We start from the raw sequence: 19,846 nt of genomic DNA, 5'->3' as shown, positions 1-19,846 counted from the left end.
GAGGGAGGGGGAGAGGGTGGAGGGAGGGGGAGAAGGTGGAGTGAGGGAGGGATGGGGGAGGGAGGGAACGAGGATGCAGGGAGGGAAGGAGAGAGGGTGGAGGGGGGAGGAGAGAGGGGGGGCGGAGGGAGGGAGTGAGAGGGGGGGAGGTGTGTTTTCCTGTTGTAGGGACACAGCTCCCAGAAACTATCCCCCCCCCATGCTGTTGCTGCTGGTGCTGGTACTAAATGTTGTTGCTGCTGTTTCAGGTCAGTGCTGAGTGCTGGGACATTTCAGCAGGGATCAAAGGCTGGGGGTGGGGGGAATCAGGAATTCCTCTTGCTTTAAGGTGCTGTGTGGGCTGCAAGTGGACCCACTGAGGGAGTGGGACACAGTAGGCTCACATTACACACCGTGATCATGAGAGGGAGCTGAAAGGAAGGCACTTAATGTCTTCAGATTAACCCCTGGGATGGGAACAGTGGCATCTGGACCCTGAGCAACACTCAGTGACACTGGGATGGGACAGTTTGGTCGAGTGGTATTGGGATTGAGTACTCAGCACTGGGTTCAGGCATATGAGAAATTTTACAATCCCCAATCAGTGGAAATGGTTTATCTCTACCTACTCTGCCTTTTCATGTTAATATCTTGAAGATGTCAATCACATCACCTCAACCTTTTGAAATTCTAGAAAAAAAGACATAATTTGTGTCATCTCTCTTTATACCTTAACCCCTGAAGTCCTGGTATCATTCTTGTAAACCGACCATTTGTGTTCTTTCCAAGGCCAGTCTATCCTTCCTACGGTGCGGGTCCCAGATCTGCTCACAGTATTCCAAGTGGGGTCTAAGCATAATGACTGCATCCGTGTACTCCAGTCCTCTGGATTTAAAGACTAGAGCTCCATTACTTCTCATTATTTCCTGTTCTTGCCATTTTAAATATCTATCCACTTGAACCCCCAAGTCTCTTTGGATAATTACTGTATTTGACTTCCCACCATCTAGACAAGAGGCGCCAAGTTTGTCAGATTAATGGTGGAGGGAGATGAGATCAGTTTCGGGAGGTGGGGAGTGGCACCTTTTGGAGATAGGGTTATTTTGAGTTTGTGGCTATTTATTTGAATCCACAATCAAATCAGTGAATCCTCAGTTGTCACCTATCACAGTATCTAATTTTATTTTGAAGTAATTTGTAAGTGCAGATTATAATTTTAGAAGCTGTGAATAGGACTGGGTATGGGATTGGGATATAACGTAGTAGCAGTGAATACTGGACAAATACTTCCAATCTTTTCCAGGTGACTCGCCTGTCCCAGTTTCTGGGTTCCTTGGGGAGCAGGTTGTACTGCCCTGTACCTACAAATCGAATGGCTCAGTCTCTGATTTATGGGTAATCTGGAGGACACCCAAATATGAATTTTTACACAAGTTTGTCAATGGGAGTGATGACTTGTCAAGACAAGACCCACGATTCAGAAACAGAACAAACCTGTTCAAAGATCAACTGGAACAAGGCAACTGGTCAGTTCTATCGCTGACCTCAAGGAGACAGACCATGATGTGTATTAGCGTGAGATTTACAGTAAGAGGAGAAAACAACTTCATTGGGAGAAAGTTGTTCAAGTCAACCTCTCTGTGACAGGTGAGAGGTCTATATTTCAGCTATTGTTTCATCTCTGACTTGAGATGGCACATTCATTGTTAATTGACTAGTCTAGAGTATTTGAACATTTCTGTAGTTTGTTTCACCCACCGTACTAAACACATGATGTTTTCTTTAGAGCGAGCTCCTACACCTGGACCGAACACACCTGTACCAGGTAAATCTGTTTCTAAACTGCTGCATGTGTTTTCAGCTCTTACATTGGATCATGCTGGATAGGTTGAAATGCTGTGTGATATTTTACGAAAAGATGACTCAGTTAGAGTGAGTGGTGTGAGTTACTGTCACTGTTACCTGGAACTGGTCCTTAAGCTCCCTGGAATTGTTCTTTCTGTTTCTGAGACTCCCCTTCCTGTCCCTCATGTACAGAACTCTGAGAATTCCTGCTTCCGTTAGCATTAGCGTTTCTGGAATTCTGTGTGGGGAGTCTCGTTTCCATGTGAATGGAACCATCCTGTTGGAAAACTGATGGAATTGGGAGTGAAATCAGTGTAGAGTAATATTGATCCAGGTGTAACCTGGCCTTCCACCTCGTCCAAGGGAGAAAGGGAATTTTCTCACCTTGTTGAGATTTCTTTGGTTCCATCTGGCTTTGTGCTGTTTCCAGTTTTTAAAGTTGCGTGCACTGTACAGGGAATTGTCATTATAAATGCTACAATTCTAAGCTTTACACTTCCTCAAGGAGGTGAAGGGCCAGCAAGCCTCGCTCTTTGCTTCGGAGGCCTCCAAGATAATCTTCCGGTCCAAGGTCCGCTCGGTGGAGCAGGACGAGACGTGCTCACGTTTCTTCTTCCAGAAGGTGCACAAAGAGAGCTCCGTGCTCAGCAGCCTGAAGGAAGAAGATGGCTCGATAACGTCATCTCAGGCTGACGTCACGAGGATCAGTAAATCCTTCTATGCCAGTCTGTATGACGCGAAGCCGACCGACGGCTCGGCCTCCCAGTCGTTCCTGTCCTCTATCACGGAGATCTTAGACGACAGAACACGGGAGAGGCTGGACCAGCCACTATCTCTGGACGAGCTGACCAAGGCCCTCGAGTCCTTCGAAAAGAATAAAACTCCCGGAAGCGACGGCTTACCGGTCGAGCTCTATTCCGTTCTGTGGGACTTGATTGGCCAGGACCTGCTGGAGGTGTATGTCAGTATGCTTCGGGCAGGTACCATGAGTGAATCCATGAGGAAAGGCATCATCACCCTCATCTACAAGCGGAAGGGGAAGAGGGAGGAACTCAAAAGTTGGAGACCAATCTCACTGTTGATTGCGGATTACAAAATTCTGTCAAAGGTCATCGCCAACCGGATCAGGTCTGCTCTGGGGTCGGTGATTCACCCTGACCAAACCTGTGCTGTGCCGGGCAGGAAGATCGCTGAGAGTCTCGCACTCCTCAGGGATACGAACGCCTACGTGCAGGACAGAGGGTTGGACACCTGCCTGATCAGCCTGGACCAGGAGAAAGCCTTTGACAGGATATCACACACAGGTATGAGCGATGTTCTCTCCAAAATGGGCTTTGGTGAGGGAATCCGCAATTGGATCAGACTGCTCTACACCAACATTGTCAGTGCAGTCTCAATGAACGGGTGGGAATCAGATAGCTTCCCAGTCAGATCTGGAGTCAGGCAGGGCTGCCCTCTCTCTCCTGCCTTGTTTGTGTGCTGCATAGAGCCATTTGCCGAGTCCATCAGGAAGGATGCGAGCCTGAGAGGGGTGACTATTCCTGGCAGCGGGGGCCTGTAGGTTAAGGCCTCCCTGTACATGGATGACGTCGCCGTTTTCTGCTCGGATCCGCTGTCTGTGCGCAGACTCATGTGCATCTGTGACCAGTTCGAACGGGCCTCGGGGGCCAAGGTAAACTGAGGCAAGAGCGAGGCCATGCTCTTCGGGAACTGGGCCGACCAATCCTCGATCCCCTTCACCGTCAGGACCGACCACCTGAAGGTGCTGCAGATCCAAGCAGAAAACAGCGATGTCATCCATGTCAAGGGAGGCCTTAACCTGCAGGCCCCCGCTGCCAGGAATAGTCACCCCTCTCAGGCTCGCATCCTTCCTGATGGAGTAATCTAGTTGCAATGATGGAAATGGAGTAATCTGGTTACAATGATGGAAATGGAGTAATCTAGTTACAATGATGATAATTGAAAAACAGTTATCGGATGAATATCCTGAATCATGATACAATGCAACATCCTGACAGTATCAATGGGATCAGGAGATTCCAGCTCTTTGCAGGTTGGTGAGAATGTCTCTTCTGAAACAGTAAGGGGCTTCCATTGTTTCTGTCCTGGGAGCGATGTCCTTGGTGGTGTCTCTCCGTCTGACCTGTTCTTTGTGTGCCATTGGTATTGCTGTGTTATGAGACTGCCCTCGGGGTTGTGGGAGGTTCGCAATCTGCTTTGAGAGCGCAAGATTTCTTTTAATTTTAAAATTTATGCTTTATTCATAGAAATGTCTTTACATATATGTGTTTTCTCACAAATGCAGGGTACAGTAGCAGATCAAAGAAGCTATTACACATTGGAGTTTTACTCTCATCAATAAACAAAAGGCATCTCTTAGATTAGATTATTTACTGTGTGGAAACAGGCTCTTCAGTCCAACAAGTCCACACCGACCCTCTGAACAGCAACCCACCCAGACCCATTCCTCTACATTTACCCCTTCACCTAACACTGTGGGCAATCTAGCATGGTCAATTCACCTGACCTGCACATCTTTGAACTGTGGGGGGAAACCGGAGCACCCGGAGGAAGCCCACGCAGACATGGGGAGAATGTGCAAACTCTACACAGACAGTCACTCGAGGCGGATACCGAACCGGGGTCTCTGGCGCTGTGAGGCAGCAATGCTAACTACTGCACCACCGTGCCACCCACAAGATTGCATTTACAGAATATGATAAAGAGGTTTATACTACCCCGATTATAGCGGGTCAAACTGAAGTTCAGGCTGTTCTCCCTGCTCCCAAAGAAGAATTGAAGCATGATCTATTTCTAAATGGGGAGAACATTTGGAAATCTGAAGTGCAAAGAGACTTGGGAGTTCTAGTCCACAATTCTCTCAAGGTAAAACTTGTAGGTTGAGTCAGTAGTTGGGAAGGCAAATGCAATGTTGGCATTTATTTTGAGATGAACAAATAACAAAGAAATTTACACGAATAGGCCCTTCAGCCCTCTAAGCCTCTGCGGATTCAGCTTCTCTGTCTAAACCTGCCACCTATTTTCAAAAGCTCTGTGTCATTTTATTCCCTCCCCATTCATGTATCTACCTGGATATATCTTCAATGACGTTGTTGTTCTAGCCCCTCCCACCTCCACTAACAATGTGTTCCAGGCACCCACAACCTTCTGCCTGATGAACTTTCCACACATATCTCCCCTAAACTTTGCCCCTCTCACTTTGAACATGTGACCCCTAGTGATTGAATCCTCCAGTCTGGGGAAAAGCTTCTTGCTCTCCATCCTGTGTCTACTTCTCATGATTTTTTAGGCCTCAATCAGGGCCCTCCTCAACCTCCGTCTTTTCAATGAAAATAATCCTAATCTACTTAACCTCTCTTCATGGTTAGCCATGGTCCACATTCTTTCAGTAATGTTGGGACCAGAACTGCACGTAGTATTCCTAATGTGGCCGAACCAAAGTCGGAAACAACTGTCACATGACCTGCCAACTCTTGTACTCAATACCCCGTCTGATGAAGGAAAGGATGCCATATGCTTTTTTGACCACTCTACTGATCTACGTTGCCACCTTCAGGGAACAATGGACCTGAACACCAAGATCTCTCTGTACATCAATTTTCCCCGGGACTTTTCCATTTAATCTATAGTTCACTCTGGAATTTGATCTTCCAAGATCCATCACCTCGCATTTGTCCGGAGTGAACACCATCTGCCATTTCTCTGCCCAACTCACCAATCTGTCTGGATTCCGCGGTATTCTCTGACAGACTCCTTCACTATCTGCTACTCCACCAATCTTAGTTTCATCTGTAAACTTGCTCATGAAGCAACCCACATGTTCCTGCAAATCATTTATGTACATCACAAGCAACAGTGATCCCAGCACGGATCCCTGTGGAACACCATTGGTCACAGGTCTCCATTTTGAGAAGTTCCCCTCCACTAATACTCTCTGTCTGCTGTTGCCCAACCTGTTCTCTATCCATCTAGCTAGAACAGCCTGGACCCTGTGCGACTTCAACTTCTCCATCAGCTTACCATAGGGAACCTTATCAAATGCCTTACCAAAGTCCATGTATATGACATCTACGTCCCTTCCCTCATTAATCAACTAGGACTTGAATATAAAAGCACAGATGTACTTCTGAGGTTCTATAAAGCTCTGGACATAGAGTCATAGAGATACACAGCATGGAAACAGACCCTTCAGTCCAACTCATCCATGCCGAACAGATATCCTAACCTAACCTAGGCCCATTTGCCAGCACTTGGCCCATATCCCTCCAAACCCTTCCTATTCATATACCCATCCAGATGCCTTTTCAATGCTGTAATTGTACCAGCCTCCACCACTTCCTCTGAAAAATGTGTTGCTGGAAAAGCGCAGCAGGTCAGGCAGCATCCAAGGAGCAGGAGAATCGACGTTTCGGGCATAAGCTCTTCTCCACCACTTCCTCTGGCAGCTCATTCCATACACGTACCACACTCTGTGTGAAAAAGTTGTCCCTTAGTTCCCTTTGAGGTCTTTCACTTCTCACCCTGAACGTATGCCCTCTGCTTCTGGACCACCCACCCGAGGGAAAAGATCTTGTCTGTTTATCCTATCCATTCCCCTCATGATTTTATAAACCTCTATAAGGTCACCCCTCAGCCTCCGACACTCCAGGGAAAACAGTCCCAGCCTATTCAGTCTCTCCCTGTAGCTCAAATCCTCCAAACCTGGCAACATCCTTGTAAATGTATTCTGAACCATTTCAAGTTTCATAACATCCTTCCGATAGTACGGAGACCAGAATTGGACACAATACTCCAAACTCTGCCTCACCAATGTCCTGTACAGCCGCAACATAAAATCCCAACTCCGATACTGAACCCTCCAACCAATGAAGGGAAGCTTACAAAATGCCTTCTGTAATTGATCTGTGACTTGACTTTCAAGGAAGCGTGAACCGACACTCCAAGGTCTTTATGTTCAGCAACACTCCCTACTTTCAGAGCAAATCCATGGAATTCACTGCCACAGAAGGCCTAGTCAGTTACAAATCACACCATGACAGATTCATTTGGAAGCACTAGCTTTCAGAGCGCTGCTCCTTCATCACGTGGTTGGGGAGAATAAGATTGTAAGACACAGAATTTAGAGCAAATGTTTACAGTGTGATGTAACTGAAATTATATACCGAAAAAGACCTCAATTGTTTGTTAAGTCTCTCATGTTTTAGAATGACTATGTTGGTTTCTGTTCTTTCATACATAAATCACAAAATGTTTTTTTTTTTAAAGTTACATTCTCAAGTGAACTTGAGCAAGTTACATCCATTTGAGAGGGTCCGATAACTGTAGCGACGCCATTTTCACTTTGGCAGAGAGACCTCCGACAGTGGTCTTTCCCCACTGTGTCTTGGCAGCAGTTGCCCCAAGCCTTAGTATGTTCTTCAGTGCATAGTCCAGGATCTTGCGATGTGCCAGTCTGCAACGCCCGGTCAGGGTCAACTCCTTGCTCTGGAAGACCAACAAGTTTCGGGCAGACCAAAGAACGTCTGTCATTGAGTGGATGGTCCTCCAGGTGCAGTCAATGTTTGTCTCGGTGTGTGTCCCGGAGAGCACAGAGTCACGGAGCTGCTCGGGGACAAACCTCGACCCAAACCATTACATCTCCCTCCAGATGTTATTTGCAAAGGCACATACCAGCAGGAGCTGGGTGACAGTCTCTTCACCAATGCAGCCACTTCAAAGGCAGTGTGCGGTGGCACATAGAAACCGGGCACACATGAAGGATCGAACGGGCAGTGCCCTTCCCACCACCAGCCAAGCGACATCATGGTGCTTGTAGCAAAGTTCCGGCCAAGAGGCATTCTGCCAAATTCCTTTGACAGTCTGCTCAGGGGACCACATGTCAGGTTTGTGAGAGCTGCTCAGGAGAGTCAAATTAATCTGTCCGTGGGGGGTGGAGGGGGTGACCCAAAGCATTCAGAAGACAAAAGAGAAGCTTGACGACGGTATAGATGTAATGAAACCAAGTTAAAAAGTAATGGCAGTGTTGGTAATTCTCGTACTAATCAGGGCAGGCAAGAGCACGGCAGGAAACAAGGGAAGCCTTCAGTGAAATTGCATTGATTTCAAAGCAAGGGGCCTGACAGGTAAGGCAAATGAACTCACAGCGTAGATTGGAGACAATAGACTGGTGAGCCTAACGGCTGTGGTTGCTAAGTTGTGAGAGGGGATTCTGAGAGTTAGGGTCTCGAGGCATTTGGAGAGGTGAAGACCCATTTGGAACAGTCAGTGTGGCTTTGTGCATGGCAAATGGTGAAAGGTGCTCTCTGGTCTTCTGAAAAATTGTTGGTCTTCCAGAACAAGGAGTTGACCTTTCCCCATTCCAAGGTCCAGGACTACATGCTGAGGGACGCACTAAAGCTTGAAGGCAGCTGCCAGCAAGACATAGTTGGGAAAGACCATTGTCAAAGGTCTACCTGCTCAAGGTAAACGGGGGTCCATTCAGTTATTGGACGTTCCTGGTGCATCAAATACAGTCATAGAGTCACAGAGATGTACTGTATGGAAACAGACCCTTCGGTTCAACTTGTCCATGCTGATCAGATATCCGAAACCAATCTAGTCCCACCTGCCAGCACCCGGCCCGCATCCCTCCAAGCCCTTCCTATTCATATACCCATCCAGATGCCTTTGATGTTGCCTGTACAAATAAGAGATTCCTTTGGTGTGTTTGTTGGAGAGCATCACACTCCAATGTTTACTTGATTTCTTCATGTGCTATTTCACAGAACTAAACGGTGTCTGTGACTATATATGATTTGAAAATGCCGGTGTTGCACTGGGGTGTACAAATAGAGGGTGGGGAGTGGAACAGGCTGCCAGAGGGATTGGTGGAGTGGAGTACAATTTTGTCATTTAAGAAACATTCGGACAAGTCGATGGATGGGACAGATATGGAGGAGTGTGGACCAAATACAGGCAAATGGGACTAATTTAATTGTGAACACAAATACATTAAGGACAAAAGGATAACTAGGGAGAGAATAGGGGGCCCTCAAAGATCAGCAAGGAGTTGGGATTTTATGTTGCGGCTGTACAGGACATTGGTGAGGCAGAGTTTGGAGTATTGTGTCCAATTCTGGTCTCCTTACTATCGGAAGGATGTTGTGAAACTTGAAATGGTTCAGAATACATTTAAAAGGATGTTGCCAGGTTTGGAGGATTTGAGCTACAAGGAGAGACTGAATAGGCTGGGACTGTTTTCCCAAAAGGATAACTAGGGAGAGAATAGGGTGCCCTCAAAGATCAGCAAGGCGGCCTTTGCGTGGAGCTGCAGAAAATAGTAGAGATACTAAACGAGTATTTTGCATCAGTATTTACAGTGGAAAAGGACATGGAAGATTTAAAAAGTCGCGAAATAGATGGTGACACTTTGCAAAATGTCCATATTACTGAGGAGGAAGTGCTGGATGTCTTGAAACGAATAAAGATGGATAAAACCCCAGGACCTGATAAGGTGTACCCTAGAACTCTGCAGGAAGCTAGGGAAGTGATTGCTGGGCCTCTTGCTGAGATATTTGTATCATCGATAGTCACAGGTGAGGTGCTGGAAGACTGGAGGTTGGCTAACGTGTGTCCTTACTACCCTTCTTAAAGGGTAGTAAGGACAAGCCAGGGAACTATAGACCAGTGAGCCTGATGTCCATAGTGGGCAAGTTGTTGGAGGGAATTCTGAAGGACAGGATGTACATAGAACATAGAAGAATACAGCGCAGTACAGGCCCTTCGGCCCTCGATGTTGCACCGATCCAAGCCCACTTAACCTACATTAGCCCACTATCCTCCATATGCCTATCCAATGCCCGCTTAAATGCCCATAATGAGGGAGAGTCCACCACTGCTACTGGCAGGGCATTCCATGAACTCACGACTCGCTGAGTAAAGAACCTACCCCTAACATCTGTCCTATACCTACCCCCCCTTAATTTAAAGCTATGCCCCCTTGTAATAGCTGACTCCATACGTGGAAAAAGATTCTCACTGTCGACCCTATCTAAACCCCTAATCATCTTGTACACCTCTATCAAGTCACCCCTAAACCTTCTTTTCTCCAATGAAAACAACCCCAAGTGCCTCAGCCTTTCCTCATACGATCTTCCTTCCATACCAGGCAACATCCTGGTAAACCTCCTCTGCACCCGTTCCAGTGCCTCCACATCCTTCCTATAGTATGGCGACCAAAACTGCACACAATACTCCAGATGCGGCCGCACCAGAGTCTTATACAACTGCAACATGACCTCAGTACTCCGGAACTCAATTCCTCTACCAGTAAAAGCCAGTACGCCATATGCCTTCTTCACCGCACTATTTACCTGGGTGGCAACTTTCAAAGATCTGTGTACATGGACACCAAGATCCCTCTGCTCATCCACACCACCAAGTATCCGACCGTTAGCCCAGTACCCCATCTTTTTATTACTCTTACCAAAGTGAATCACCTCACACTTAGCTACATTGAACTCCATTTGCCACCTTTCTGCCCAGTTCTGCAGCTTATCTATATCCCGCTGTAACCTGCCATATCCTTCCTCACTGTCTACAACTCCTCCGACTTTCGTATCATCCGCAAACTTGCTCATCCAACCTTCTAACCCCTCCTCCAGGTCATTTATAAAAATGACAAACAGCAATGGTCCCAAAACAGATCCTTGCGGAACACCGCTAGTGACGGCACTCCAAGATGAACCTTTGCCATCAACTACTACCCTCTGTCTTCTTCCAGCCAGCCAACTCCTAATCCAAACCTCCAACTCACCCTCAATGCCATACCTCCGTATTTTTTGCAGTAGTCTACCATGGGGAACCTTATCAAACGCCTTACTAAAATCCATATACACCACATCTACCGCTTTCCCCTCGTCCACCTCCTTAGTCACCTTCTCAAAGAATTCAATAAGGTTTGTGAGGCACGACCTGCCCTTCACAAAACCATGCTGACGATCCTTGATCACATTATTCCTATCCAGATGTTCATAAATCCTATCCCTTACAATTCTCTCTAAGATTTTGCCCACAACAGAAGTGAGACTCACCGGCCTATAGTTACTAGGGTTATCCCTACTCCCCTTCTTGAACAAGGGAACCACATTTGCTAGCCTCCAATCTTCTGGCACTACTCCTGTAGACAACGAGGACATAAAAATCAAGGCCAATGGCTCTGCAATCTCCTCCCTTGCTTCCCAGAGAATCCTAGGATAAATGCCATCAGGCCCAGGGGACATCTATTTTCACCCTTTCCAGAATTTCCAACACCTCTTCTCTACATACCTCAAAGCCATCCATTCTACTTAATTGTGACTCAGTACTCACATTGACAACAATGTCCTGTTCCTGATTGAATGAATACTTTTCGTCAGTATTCAATGTCTCCCCAATCTCTTCAGCCTCCACACGCAACTTCCCACGACAATCCTTGACTGGACCTATTCCTACCCTAGTCATTCTTTTATTCCTGACATACCTATAGAAAGCCTTAGGGTTTTCCCTAATCCTACCAACTAAGGACCTTTCATGTCCCCTCCTTGCTGCTCTTAGCTCTCTCTTCAGGTCCTTCCTGGCTACCTTATAACTCTCAATCGCCCCAATTGAACCTTCATGCCTCATCTTTACATAGGCCGCCCTCTTCCATTTAACAAGGGATTCCAATTCCTTATTAAACCACAGCTCCCTCACACGACCCTTTCCTCCCTGCCTGACAGGTACATACTTATCAAGGACACTCAATAGTTGCTCCTTGAACAAGCTCCATATATCAATTACGCCCTTGCCTTGAAGCTTACTTTTCCAAGCCACACATCCTAAGTCATGCCTCACCGCATCATAATTTCCCTGCCCCCAGCTATAACTCTTGCCTTGTAGTGCACACTTATCCCTCTCCATCACTAGAGTAAAAGTCACCGAATTGTGGTCACTATCCCCAAAGTGCTCACCTACCTCTAATTCTAACACCTGGCCTGGTTCATTACCCAGAACCAAATCCAGTATGGCCTCACCTCTTGTTGGCCTATCTACATATTGTGACAGGAAACCCTCCTGCACACATTGGACAAACACTGACCCATCTAACGAACTTGAGCTATAGCTTTCCCAATCAATATCAGGAAAGTTCAAGTCCCCCATAACAACCACCCTATTACTTTCACTCTTCTCTTGAATCATCCTCGCAATCCTTTCTTCTACGTTTCTAGGACTATTAGGAGGCCTGTAAAAAAACTCCTAACAGGGTGAGCTCACCTTTCCTATTCCTAACCTCAACCCAAACTACCTCAGATGGCGAGTCTTCATCCATCGTCCTTTCCACAGCTGTAATACTATCTTTGACAAGCAATGCCACACCTCCCCCTCTTTTACCCCCACCTCTGACCCTACTAAAACATTTAAACCCTGGAACCTGCAACAGCCAATCCTGTCCCTGTTCTACCCATGTCTCCGTAATTGCCACAACATCGAAGTCCCAGGTACCAACCCACGCTGCAAGTTCACCTACCTTATTTCGTATACTTCTTGCATTGAAGTATACACACTTCAAGCCACTTTCCTGTTTACAGGCACCCTCCTTTGAAATTGATGCCATGTTCCTAACCTCCCTACACTCCAGGTCCTGCACCCTAAAGCTACAGTCTGGGTTCCCATGCCCCTGCAGAGTTAGTTTAAACCCCCCCCAAGAGCACTAGCAAACCTCCCACCAAGGATACTGGTGCCCCTCAGGTTCAGGTGCAGACCATCCTGTTTATAGAGGTCCCACCTTCCCCAGAAAGAACCCCAGTTATCCAAATACCGGAATCCCTCCCTCCTGCACCATCCCTGTAGCCACGCATTTAACTGTTCTCTCTCCCTATTCCTCGACTCTCTATCACGTGGCACGGGTAACAAACCAGAGACAACAACTCTGTTCGTTCTAACTCTGAGCTTCCAACCTAGCTCCCTGAAAGCCTGCCTAATATCCTCAGTGCTCCTCCTACCTATGTCATTGGTGCCAATGTGGACCACGGCTTCGGGCTGCTCCCTCTCCCCCTTAAGGACCCGGAAAACACGATCAGAGACATCACGTACCCTTGCACCTGGGAGGCAACATACCAAACGTGAGTCTCTCTCGTTCCCACAAAACCGCCTATCTGTGCCCCGAACTAGCGAGTCCCCAATTACTATTGCTCTGCTCTTCTCCACCCTTCCCTTCTGAGCAACAGGGACAGGCTCCGTGCCAGAGGCCTGAGCCCCGTTACTTACCCCTGGTAAGTCGTTCCCCCCCACAAGTACCCAAAACGGTATACTTGTTCTTGAGGGGAACGGCCGCAGGGGGTCCCTGCACTGGCTGCTTCCTCCCAGTCCCCCTCACTGTCACCCATCTATCTGCCATCTTTGGAGTTACTACTTCCCTAAAGCTCCGATCTATGACCCCCTCTGCCTCCCGAATGATCCTAAGTTCATCCAACTCCAGCTCCAGTTCCCTAACACGGTCTTGGAGGAGCTGGAGATGGGTGCACTTCCTGCAAGTGTAATCAGCAGGGACGTCCATGGCATCCCTCACCTCAAACATGTTGCAAGAGGAACATTGCACTGCCTTCACTGCCATCCCTCTGAAAGTAACCTTTTATAAAAAAAACTGGGTCTAAAGAATACAACAAGCAAAATGCAGCACTTACCTACTTACCACAACGGGTCTTATTATTTAGGTTAGAGGAGGAGGGCGGGTGGGAGACACTACCTCTGTAGTGCCTCGGGTTCTTCTCCTGCGCGCTTTTAAAGGGAAAAAAAAACCTACCCGGCTGCCCCTCTGGTCTTCGTCACTTCCCCCTGCTGCTCCCGCTCTTTCTGTAAAGAGAGAAAAAAACACCGCTGCCCACTACCGGTAAGTAATTTTAAAACAAACAGTCTTACCTTAGCTGCTGCTCGCACTCAAAGATGTATTTGGAAAGGCAAGGACTGATTAGGGATAGTCAACATGGCTTTGTGTGTGGGAAATCATATCTCACAAACTTGATTGAGTTTTTTGAAGAAGTACCAAAGAGGGCATAGGTTTAGGGTGAGAGGGTCAAAGATATAAAAGCGACCTAAGGGGCAAAGTTTTGACTTAGAGGATGGTAGGTGTATGGAATGAGCTGCCAGGGGAAGTGGTGGAGGCTGGCACAATTGCAAGATTTAAAAGGCATTTGGATGTGTATATGAATAGGAAGGATTGAGGGATATGGGCCGGGTGCTGGAAAGTAGGACTAGATTAGGTTGGGGCATCAGGTTGGCATGGGCGAGTTGGACCCAAGGGTCTGTTTCTATGCTGTAGATCTGTATGAGTGTATAAGAGTGTGCAGCATGTGCAATTTAGGCCGAACAGCCTGCACGAAGTACAAGCCAGCGGCATATATTGGCAAATCTGCTTTTTGCTTGTAAATCAGGGGAGAGCGCGAACGCAGTCCCCCACTACCACAAATTTTGCAGTCGAGTATCCCGCATTTGGGGACATCGCAGGCGTCAGCACACCCGAAGTGCAATGGGATAGCCTCGTCCTGGGAGAACCACCTTGGTGATCATGGTATCTCCCCTGCCAGGTAAGTATGCTCAATACTCTCACTCGCTCAAACCCAATAACAGCCCATACCTCTTACACTCATACTAACTGCGTTTTTGAAAATCGGAAATGCATCTCTCTAAGGTTCTCTGTCTGCACAACAGCGCAATTTCTCACCTGGATCACAGAACATCCAGAAAGACTCGTGTTTCACTGAATACCACACTCACTGGGCGACGTGAGAAGTTGCACTAATTTGCATTTCTCCCTTAAACCGAGATGCTCCGCCCTTCCTTGCCCTGCCCCCTTCACACTGTCTCCTTCTTCTCCAAAACAAAGCCCCAGAAATCCCTCATACACTTGAAGCAATCTGTTATCAAACACTGTTTACAATGTGAGGTGAACGCGAATAAAAGCAATTTTTAAGCTTTGCTGGTGAAACTTGAAAGATATTTTGAAATCGCTTTTTTCTAATCCCTACAAATTGAACAAATCTTCTTTTGTGAAACTGCAGCTTTGCAATCTCCCCCCTCTGTGTTCCACCATGCAAATCAATCACTTCAGGAGACCTCACCGTTAAGATTAAAGGTGCCAGGAACAAGGAAATATTTCTCAACGCTGTTTGGATGTGACATTAAACTGAGAGCACCACCTTTTCTGGATGCACATTCCACATTTTCAACACCCTCTGTTGTTTCGAAAAACAGTCGCCTGTGATTCAAATGTAAATATTATTTTCATATGTCTTGGATTTACTTGCTTACTTATACTAATAATGACACGTGGTTATTATGGTTGAAGTACAAGATTAGATTCCCTACAGTGTGGAAACAGGCCCTTCAGCCCAACAAGTCCACACAGACACTTGGAAGAGTAATCCACCCAGAACCATTTCCCCTCTGATGCACCGAACACTACAGGCAATTTTAGCACGGCCAATTCACTTAACCTGCACACCTTTGGACTGTTGGAGGAAACCCACACAGACATGGGGAGAATGTGCAAACTACACACTGTCTGTGTATATCTGTCTGACTTGATCCAAGTGAATGCTGCAAGCTTCCTGCCTTCATACCGCAGTTCCCACTGTCCTATTAAAACCTATTCCATATCATCAATCAGGGTAACGGGTGTGCAGACCTGTTGGTCTGGCCTGATCCAACTTCAGTTATCCAGTTTTCCCAGCAGGCCATTCAATTGGCCAATGTTGTTTTCAGAATCCCAAAAGAGCCTGTAATCTCTTTAAAAAGGGACAAGATAGCAGACGATAACATATCCCTCCCAGATCGTCTCAACACCTTCTATGCCCGCTTTGAGCAGAATTTCGGTGGAGAGGTAACACCTATTCCAACAAGTCCTAATGAACCTATCCCAACAGTCACTGCATCAGAGGTCAGATCAGTTTTCCTTCGTGCGAATCCAAGGAGAGTGATGGGGCCAGATGGAGTACCAGGCCGTGCACTCAGGGCATGCGCAGACCAACTGGCAGAGGTCTTCTCGGACATCTCCAACCTCACCCTGCAGCAGGCCACTTGTCCCTGCCTGCTTCAAGAGGGCCAACATTATCCCTGTGCCTAAGAAGGCTCGTGCAGCATGTCTCAATGACTACCGCCCTGTGGCCCGAACTTTGGTGGTCAGGAAATGCTTTGAAAGGTTGGTCATTGCATTAATCAACACCAGCCTCCCCACTACTCTTTGACCAACTCTAATTTGCCTATCGGACCAACAGATCCACGTCAGATGCCATATCACTTGCCCTTCACTCCTCCCTGGAACATCTTGACACCAAGAACAGCTATGTAAGACTCCTACTCATTGACTACAGTTCTGCCTTCAACACTATATTCCCTCGAGACTGATTACTAAACTTAGTATTCTCAGACTGAGCCCCACTCCCTGCAACTGGATCCTCACTTTCCTGACCCACAGGCCACAATCAGTGAAGGCTGGGGACAATATTTCATCCTCACTAACACTCAACACTGGAGCCCGCCCAGGGGTGTGTACTCAGTCCCCCACTGTACTCACTGTATACCCACGGCTGCATCGCCAAATACCAGACTAATGCCAGTTATAAATTTGCTGATCACATCACCACAGTCGATTGAATCTCAGATGGTGACAAATTGGTCACAGACGGGAGGTGGAAAAATGCTGCACTGAGAACAACCTAGCTCTCAATGCCGGCAAAACCAAGGAACTCATTATTGACTTTCGGTGGGATGTTACTCATGCCCCGCTACACATTAACAGAGATGGTACGAGTGGAGAGTGTCTAGCTCCTGGGAGTGGTCATCCACAACAAGCTTTCTTGGACTCTTCATGTGAACGCACTGGTTACAAAGGCCCAGCAATGTCTCTTCTTCCTCAGGCAGCTGAGGGAATTTGGCATGACGGAAAATACTCTTGCCAACTTTTATAGGTGCACTGTGAGAAACAAAAGCTCACTCACTTTAATAATTTCAGTCCGAGACTTATTTCTGATCAGCCATTTATTTGTACACCTATAGATGGGTGCTTTGTCTAATTACCTAGTAAGGTAATTACAGAATGCACACTATATCCAAAAAACCCTCGCAATTTATACCATATGTTTTCCTTATTCCATTGTCTGTTCCCTGCTTCGCTTACGTCACTCATTTCCTTAAGACTTATCCCACAACTTCTGTTTATCCTGTCTTGTCCGTGACAAACTCTTATCTCTGACTCCCATAAGGGTGTTTGACGTCAGTCTATTATAGATTATTGATTAGGCATATCTTTTCTTCTATCAGCATCTATTTCCATCCAGAGGCCACTTTGACCTCTTTGATTAGGGTTAGTTCCTGTGTCTTGAGGAGGGGAAACAGATGCTTTCCTGTTTGCCCATATACCCACCATTGTTCTGTATTCATGTCTCATGCTTTCTTTTTGCTGAATATGTATTTTCTCATTCCTGTTCTGTATCAGAATTTATACTTGCAGAAATAACATTAATTCATTTATATCCCACAATTTCCCCTTTTTCTTTTCATTACTATCTGTTATCTTCTGCATTTTTGTCTCCTTTTTTTTAACATTGTTCCCAAAATTCGCAAACATCATTTCAGAGATTTCATCCATCTTAGTCTCACTCATTTCCTTATTATTTAGTTGATAAAGTTCCTCTGTCTGATTCCCCTCAGGGGCATTCGTTTCACCAAGGCTGTTTCAATCAGCCTCTGGGTGAGTCCTCGTATACAGGGTATGACACAACAGCCACTGGCCACCAATACCCCGACTACTACTATCAGGGAAGTAAGGATAGAAACCACCACCCCCTTCCATTTTCCAAACCAGGATTCAAGCCACCCTGTGAGAGATGTGTCTACTCCTGAATTCTCAGCCAGTTCCTCTGCTAAGGTAGTCAATCCCCGTAAGGCCCGAGTAATTGAACCATCAGGCGCAGTGTTATTAGGAATAAAGGTACAACAGCTTCCTCCTAACATCACACATACACCCCCTTTCTCTGCTAAAATCATATCAAGGGCTATTCTATTTTTCCATGCCATCCTACTTGTCGCATCAAGCTGTTCTGATATTCCTTTAACCGCCTCTCTTGTATAATTTATAAATCGCTGTTGATTATAAAAAATGTAATTTATCCAGTCTACATTTTTATTAATAGTTGCCCACCAAAAGAGAGCTGACTCAAAGCCTGCTGCAATCTGGTTACGAGCTTTGAATTCAGGTACTCCCCTAGGGACTCCTACCGAATCAAGATAAATCCTGTCATCAAAAGAATTATCTAACAGTAATCTCTTACCCCTTCCCTTTTTCCCTACTATCTTTTCCTTCTCAAATGCCAAGGTAAATTAAATTGCCAATTGTACAATTGCGCATATCCCTTTCCAATCCGGAGGGAGGGTGGGTCTCAATATTTTTCCTCCACAGTACCACCACAGATCCGCTCGGGGAACCTTTAATGCTGAGTAGTTCCCTCCCTTCTCCGTTTCGGTAACATTCTTAATCTCTGTACATAATTTCAGCTCCCCCAAATGTCTCGACTGACACGTACCTCGCCTGTGCACACATGACGTGTGATTTCCAACTGCGGCGGAAAATGTGGGGGGAACTTTTGCATCTTTCTCCTCCAAGGGAGGGAACATCAGAGATAGGGAGGTACAATTCCTATCATTCCATGCAGTCTCATCCTGATACAGGGCTATCATACATTTCATGCCCTTCCTGTCTCGCTTCCACCCGAGCGGAAAGGGAACCACCTGGGCCACTGGCCTACCGGAGGCACATGCATAGCAATTGCTTTTGTTCAGACTTTTTACAGTATACTTTACCCATTCAACCCAGGCATTTGCATCCCCGTACCCAGTCTCTATCTCGATGGTCTGTTTCAAATCCTTTACCTCTATAATTTTTACTACTTTAGGATCATCGGGAGGGGTGAAAGGTTGTATCTCATTACCCAGTAATCCTACCCATTTTTCCCTGTCCTATGCTAATTTGAAAACAACAGCCCACAAACTCCTTCCCATTTGCTTTCATTTCAATCCCAAATGTTTCATTTAATTGTACCTCATAAGTGCCACCTCCCAAAACTGCTTCGTGCCATGTGGTTTTCCTTATCGTTAAATATATGGGGTTACACTTTTTATCGGGACAATCGCGTGCTGGTCGGAAGGGGGCCCGGTGTATTGTGACAAGACCATTATACCAAGTACCATCCCCGAGGCCATCCCCATAGGACTGAAGATGTATCTCTGAGTTGTGGTATTGTCTCTGATTAGCTACATTCCCACAATTTACTAAGCTACGTACATCAGTGTCTATTACTTGTGGATTATCAGACTCAGGAACCATTAATAATACATATGAAAATGATATGTGACAAAATCCTAATACCAAGAGGGCTAGCATCATAACTCTAAGCATTCCCAGTATTCTGATCATTATGCTAAAACACAAAAAGGCTTAATATACAATCTTACAGAAATAATCCCGCGCTCACGTCGCCACTGTATAGTCAATTACTCAAAGTCTGTTTAGTCTGAGTTTTAGCGGGTCTTGCGTTGATTCGGCTGTCCAGACTTCTTCCTCAACTGGAGGGTCCACTGGCCCTTTGATCTGAGTGTAATGAGTCCAGCCTTTTTCCGCCGTCCTTATTGCCGTTTCGGTAGTCAAAAGAGCCTGGTACGGCCCTTCCCAGTCTGGCTGCAATTTAGTCTCTGTCCATGATTTTATTAAGACCCAATCTCCTGGCCAGATGGGATGAACAGCAAATTCAAGGGGTGGAGTCTGTGCCAATAGACCCTGTTTTCTGAGGAAAGATAAAGAGGAGGACAAGCCCAGTATATACTTCTTTAAAAACAAATCTTTAGTTTCAGGAATTGGCAATTCTCCCTGCGTTCCCAAATAAGGTAATTCAAATAAGATTTCATAGGGGGATAGTCCCAAATCTTTCCTCCGCCAAGGGACAAGCCCAAA

At 46.4% G+C, this 19,846-nt stretch overlaps 1 long non-coding RNA gene, 1 other non-coding gene and 1 pseudogene across 3 annotated transcripts in view; 1 reads left to right on the top strand and 2 right to left on the bottom strand.

The window, feature by feature from the left end:
• LOC148139343 (uncharacterized) overlaps nucleotides 1-19,846 on the bottom strand; it is a 67,835-nt pseudogene that overhangs the window by 22,273 nt on the left and 25,716 nt on the right. The gene's annotated exons all lie outside the window — the stretch shown is intronic.
• LOC148139344 (uncharacterized) lies at nucleotides 1,386-5,735 on the top strand. The gene is made up of 3 exons (XR_015753717.1): nucleotides 1,386-1,626; nucleotides 1,766-1,804; nucleotides 4,130-5,735. It is a non-coding gene; the product is annotated as an uncharacterized LOC148139344 (long non-coding RNA).
• Nucleotides 14,271-14,434, bottom strand: LOC122545617 (U1 spliceosomal RNA). Its single transcript, XR_006310568.1, has one exon. It is a non-coding gene; the product is annotated as a U1 spliceosomal RNA (small nuclear RNA).

Source organism: Chiloscyllium plagiosum, unplaced genomic scaffold (assembly GCF_037043375.1).
Source record: "Chiloscyllium plagiosum isolate Xiang-an unplaced genomic scaffold, Cpla_swu_hap1 HiC_scaffold_38, whole genome shotgun sequence".
Taxonomy (NCBI): Eukaryota; Metazoa; Chordata; class Chondrichthyes; order Orectolobiformes; family Hemiscylliidae; genus Chiloscyllium; species Chiloscyllium plagiosum.
The sequence above is the reverse complement of the archived record's forward strand: the minus strand, read 5'-3'. Positions and strand labels throughout refer to the sequence as shown.